A 6,336-nucleotide genomic window follows, 5' to 3' on the forward strand; every position below is an offset into this window, starting at 1 on the left:
TGCTGGCTAAAAGAATGCCAAAACCCCTCGTCACATCAGCTAGATCAGCGTGATAGTAGGATAAAGCAATGATGTATCTCTAGAGTAGTCGCAAAAACGAAAAAGAGGATACCATCGAAGAGCAATCAAGAGTATTTATGGTGTTCTGGACGACATTGCTTAGTAACGCATGAGTCATGTTGGTGGTGTCATGCAGCATGACCGATGGATTTTGTGGCTCAAGCAAATGTGTTTGGGGTGGAATTTCATCTACCAGTACTCCCTCGGTCCTAAATTATAAGATATTTTAGCTTATATATATATATATGTGATTTTTACTATGTATCTAAGACAAAAGCTATGTATCTTAAAAAATCAAAATATGTTAAAATTAGAAAGAGAAAGTACATGGTAGAGTACACCGGTGTCCATGTGCTATAGCCTTAGGGTACAAAACGGAGGGACAATAAAAGATACAATAATTAGTTTAACCATAGAGGTTAGATATGTCACAAGTAGTAAGATATTACAACAAGTTTGACAGAGACGGTGATGTTAGGCCTTGTTTAGTTCCCAAAAAATTTTGCAAAATTTTTTAGATTCTTCGTCACATCAAATCTTTAGACGTATGCATAGAGTATTAAATATAGATAGAAATAAAAACTAATTGCACGGTTTGGTCGGAATTGGCGAGACGAATCTTTTGAGCCTACTTAGTCCATAATTGAATAATATTTATCAAATACAAACGAAAATGGTACTATTTCTATTTTGTAAAAAATTTTGGAAGTAAACAAGGCCTTAGTAGAAACCTATACGGATGAACTGTCGACGGAAACCAACACCAATGCAGCTTTTTAGAATGTATTATGTTTACTTTGGAGATCCCTGTGGATCAACTGAAAACGACCTCGGTCGTGCTCCCATCCTATGAGACTATCCATGAGACTGGGAGTGTGTTCTCATTTCTCAATGAAGTGTCCATGTGATGGGCTAGGGACAGTACACAACCTTTGGGTAGTTTTATAAGTGGTCTCCGAATATATATTAGACATTATTTTTCCACCGCTTTCGGTCCATTCATTTGCTCGTCGTCCCTTTGCAGCCTATACTTACCAAATCAATAGGCAAGCTTTTCGCACTTTTGCCGCATCATTGTGTTTACACCTGACTTAACAGAGACTTTGTGCTGTTAATACTAGAGTAAAGCTATAATGTACATCTAAGCCTTAGTGCTCTTAACATTCCAGTACCTATCATATATTTAGCTCGATCAGTCAAAACTCAGAACCTGGCACAATAACTCAAAAATAAAGTTGTTTTGAACAAAAATACGGCCTCTAAAATATAACTTTGACTTCTTGTTTTTTATAAAAGTATTTATCAAAAAGTGATATATATGTATATTTTGTTTGAAAATATTTTTAAAAATAATCTATTCATATAGTTTTCATATTTCTAAACTCGACAATTTAAAAGATATTATTCCTAATGTTTGATTCAAACTTTCTTCAAAACGGTGGAGTATCTGCTATTTATAATTAGTATAGAGTATAGATATTTTTCTTTTAAAAAAAAAACAGGACATTAGCGGTGGTAGCCTGAGGCCTCTATCCACAAGTTTAGTTTGTATGGATGGATCATCATGTGAAAATGTTTGTTTCCACAGGTGAGAAGGCCAAGAAAGCAAACGGATCAAGCTCCCTCGCGACCACATGCACGCAGCAGCAGCAGCAGCTGACAGGCCAGGCGCGCACACACACTTGGGCTTCACCCCAAAAACCAAAATTTTTTTAAGATTCTCCGTCGCATCGAATCTTGCAGCACATGTATGGAGTATTAAATATAGACAAAAATAAAAACTAATTACACAGTTTATCACGAGATGAATCTTTTAAACCTAGTTACTCCATATTCAGATAATATTTGTCAAATAAAAACGAAAGTGGTACCGTTCCGAAAACTTTAAAGCCCTTGCATTGGGGCATCAGCATCCGCAGCAGCCCGTCGGCACTCGGCAGAGCAGGAGCAGCACAGCACGCCTGCACACTGACCGCTTCTCACTCCGTCCGTCCGTAGAGCTACTAGAAGCCGGGCGGACGCCGTCCAGAGAGAGACTTGAACGCGCGCTGTACGTCCTCTCCTCCGACTCCTCCGATCCCTGTGGTGGCCTGGTGGGTGTGAGACAGAGGCTGTGGGAGCGTGCGGTGTCTCAGCAGAGATCACGTGGAGCGTGGCATGCAAACTACTCCGCGGCCGTGCTGTGTGCGTGGAAAGCCTTAAGAGAGGCCAGTCCGGCCAGTCGGCCACGGCCAGGGGGGACGACGACGAGAACGGCCGGCCGGTTTTATGCAAGGCGCACGGATTCTCAGGTGCTGCTGCTGCTGCTGCCATGGTCCTGCCTCTGCCTCTGGGGCTCGCTCGCACCGGCCTGGCCGGTGTCAGCGAGGCAGGCAGGCTGCACGTTTGTGGATCTTGGTCGCGTGGAGATCAGCGCGTGATTCGAATCGGTCCGTCACGAGACCCGCCGTGTGTCCTCCTGCACTGCGTTGCGTTGCGTTGCGTTGCACGGGGGAGCAATTGGTTTTCATTTCACGTTAATTTCATCAATTATTCAAACCTGCTGGGTGCTACTGCTGCCATTAATAATCCGTGCCTGAAGCAGACTCTAGGCCCCATGTTATGTTAATGGCTTCCCCGACCGGCGGCCACCGTACCGGCGATCGCCTCGGGCTCGGGCTCGGCCTCCCGCCTCCCTGCAGTGAACCGAACGTGATGTGAATGTGACAGCAACGTAAGAAGGCGGGGTCCGGGGCGCAAGCGCAACCCTTGGCTTTCCATAAAGAGCACCCACATCATAAGCATAGAGATAGAGTGATCACTAGACCAGCAGGTTTCAAACGTCAATCAGGGTTCCACGCGATGGGACGACGATGGCCTTAACTAATTTTTTTTTTCAAGATTCTTTTTCGCTTGGAATGTTTTAAACCTAGTTGTTCCATAATTAAACAATATTTATTAAATAAAAACAAAAATATTATAGCGTAAAAGTTCAATAACTTTTTTGATATAAACAAGGCCGATGCTTCAAAAGGAGAGGAATGGAGACGTGAGACGACAGGTAGCGCTCGCGCGCCAGTCTATTTGCTTATCTCAAAAGTCATAGTTAAAAATATTATTGTACTAATTTATTGTAATAAGATAAAAATATTATTAGCTCAATACTACTTCCTCCGTCCACGAAAGAATTAATGATTATAATATTGATTCTATAAATCTTAGCATTTTTTTTAGAAATTTAGTTAAAGTTTAAAAAATTTGATTTTGGACAACTCTAGAAATTGATTCTTTTGTGGACGAAGAGAGTATTTGGTAATTTATTGCAAGAGAAAAATCTCGACTGGAGCTACAAGTGTCTGCCGCTTTTAGGCTAGTCTCAATGCATGTTTCATGAGAGTGATATACACATTAAATAGAGTGTCATATAAGCAAAATTGCTAACTTGACAGAGTTATTAAATTAAAGAGTTTCATCATATGAGAGAAAAGTTTCATCTCCATATAAATTATGTAGTTCAGATACCTAATTTATAATCTTATTAATTGTATCATAAAAATATACATGAAAACTAACCTTATCTCGCGCGCGCGAGGTTATTTTTAAAGGGCGGACGACACGAGTGCGAGTCAAACGAGACGACGACGGGAAATCATGGATGGTCACAACACAGGCCACTTCTTGAGGTAACGTGGAAGCGAGCGCCGCGGTGGCCCGCCGATAATCGCTGCGGTGGAGTACGGTCACGTAGGGATCGATGCAAATGCAGTGCAGATGTGCAGGTGTCAGGCGTGCTGCCGAGCCACGGGTCCCAGTCCCAGTCCCAGGGGCCACCACCAAGGGCGTTGCTTCGGCGCTGATGTTTAGGACCAAGGACGGTGCTCGAGGCCACCAAATCAGGGCACTCCAATCCTTGTCGCCGTGCGGTCACTTCACTCCTCCACTCCAATTCCATCCAAGGCTTTGTTTAGGCCTTGTTTAGTTCCCAAAAATTTTTAAGATTCTCCGTCACATCGAATCTCTGGTCGCATGCATGGAGCATTAAATCAAGCACCATGCATCAGGTTATGCTCTCCTACTAATGTATTACTTAGGCCTTGTTTAGTTTCGAAAAGTGAAAAGTTTTCGGTACTGTAGCACTTTCGTTTGTTTGTGAAAAATATTATCTAATCATGGACAAACTAGGATCAAAAGATTCGTCTCGTGATTTACAGCTAAACTGTGTAATTAGTTTTTATTTTCGTTTATATTTAATGTTTCATGCATGTGCTACAAGATTCGATGTGACGAGAAATCTTAAAAACTTTTTGGTTTTCAGAGTGAACTAAACAAGGCATAAATAGATAATGTGCCATGCCAGTACTACAACAGATTTAACACAAGCCTGGAAAGTTTGATCGAGAGCACAGGACGATCGGATGGGTTGCCGTCGTTTAGACTCCTTTTAGCCAGGGGATGCTTTGTGTTGGCCTTGTTTCGTTTAAAAAAAATACAAATTTTTTTTTTCAGGTTTTCCATCTTATCGAATTTTAGGGTACATGTATGAAGCATCAAATATAGATAAAAATTAACTAATTATATACGTTAGATGAATTTTTTGAGTCTAGTTAGTCTATAATTGATCAATATTTGTCAAATATAAACAAAAGTACAATGTCTATTTTATAAAAAAAAATTGTAACTAAACAAGGCTAAGTATCGTGCTCCACTTTTTTTATTCCGCCGTGTTGGTCAAAGCCGGGCACTCAAACTATTCTTTCTTCCGCTAGTACGAGTAGGGACTGTAGGAGAAACGTCGCTTATCCCTCTCGTTTATCAAAGGGCGCCCTCTTGATTCCAAGGCTACTGTTTGTCGGTCAAACTATAAGATGTATGATTTTTTTATTCTAAGTTTGACCAGTCGTCTTATTCAAAAAAACTTGTACAAATATAGTTATTTAAGTCATTTTTAAAGACCTTTTATTAATAAACCAAATCACGACAAAATAAGTAACATTTTGCGTAATTTTTTGAATAAGACGAGTAGTCAAATATGGTATCAAAAAAGTTAAACGTTCTATAATTTAGGATAGATTAAGTAAATATTACCTGATGATGATAGAAAAAACAATCTCTTATCTCCTATAAAGGTAGCCTCCTAAGCTCATGTTGAATCGCAAAAAGTTTGGTACAATGTTGAAGTATAAACATAATGATTTAGTTATAGCCTCGTGATTTCCCCTTTTGATAGGGGCCACCCTTTCGTCAAAGCAAGTTTTCTGCCTATTTTTTATATTCCAAAAAAAAGAATGCAAAGCACCTTTTATAGCTCGTCATTAGCTTAAAACTTTAAATAGAAACAGTTTAATGGAGGCAATGTGTACCACTCTATCTATATGTATAAAAGGCAACCAGAAGTCAATCATATTCTCAGTCTTATATAAGTGGAAAAAAAAACTCAAAAGCTTAAATTTTACTACAAAGAAACGATGTTGCCTTGCTTTTTATTCTTTTTTGTCTCTTTGGAAAAGAAACGATGTTTGTGAACATCTTTGTTTTCCGTGGACAAATGGGACGTGGCAAATCAAACTTTTGGAACTAAAAAAAAAGCAAAATATTTTTTTTCTTTTTTGGAAAAGATACGTTGTTTATGAACAGCTTCGTTGTCCATAGAAAAATGAGACGTGGCAAATTAAACTTTTTGAGGTAAACTGAGAACAGGAGAGATGCAAACTAAGAATAATCAAATACCTTTTTTTGTTTTTGGAGATGGAAGAAGAAATGTTGTTTATGAACAGCTTCGTTGTCCCTAGACAAATAAGACGTGGTGAGGGGTGAAGCTAGCCGAAAGAATTGTCGGGGTCTTTAACATTATACTTAGGTTGAGATCATTAGGCATTAGCGTTGTCAAAGCAGTAATTTTTATTGATTTTGGCAAAATTCACTGGGGTTCGCTGACCCTGGCAAAGGGGCCTAGCTCCGCTCTTGGATGTGGTAAATTAAACTTTTTAACTAACTGAGAATATCAGAAATGCAAAATAAAGAAAACAAATATAAACAGCCAAAAATAGACTTTTTTAACTAGAGACTGTGGACAAGAGAGATGAATGGAGGTATGCAAAAAGAAAGGCACAAAAAAACTGGTGAGGTGGAAATGAATGGAGGTATGTAAAAAAAATGCACCAAAAAACGGGTGAAATGGAGGTGTGAAAAAAAAGGTGAAATGGAGGTAAAAAATCATTAAAAAAACTGGAAAAATACGCGTGAAATGGAGGTATGCAAAAAAGATGGTAAATGGAGGTAAAAAATCAAAAAACAACT

The sequence above is a fragment of the Sorghum bicolor genome, chromosome 3 (genome assembly GCF_000003195.3).
Source record: "Sorghum bicolor cultivar BTx623 chromosome 3, Sorghum_bicolor_NCBIv3, whole genome shotgun sequence".
Classification (NCBI taxonomy): Eukaryota; Viridiplantae; Streptophyta; class Magnoliopsida; order Poales; family Poaceae; genus Sorghum; species Sorghum bicolor.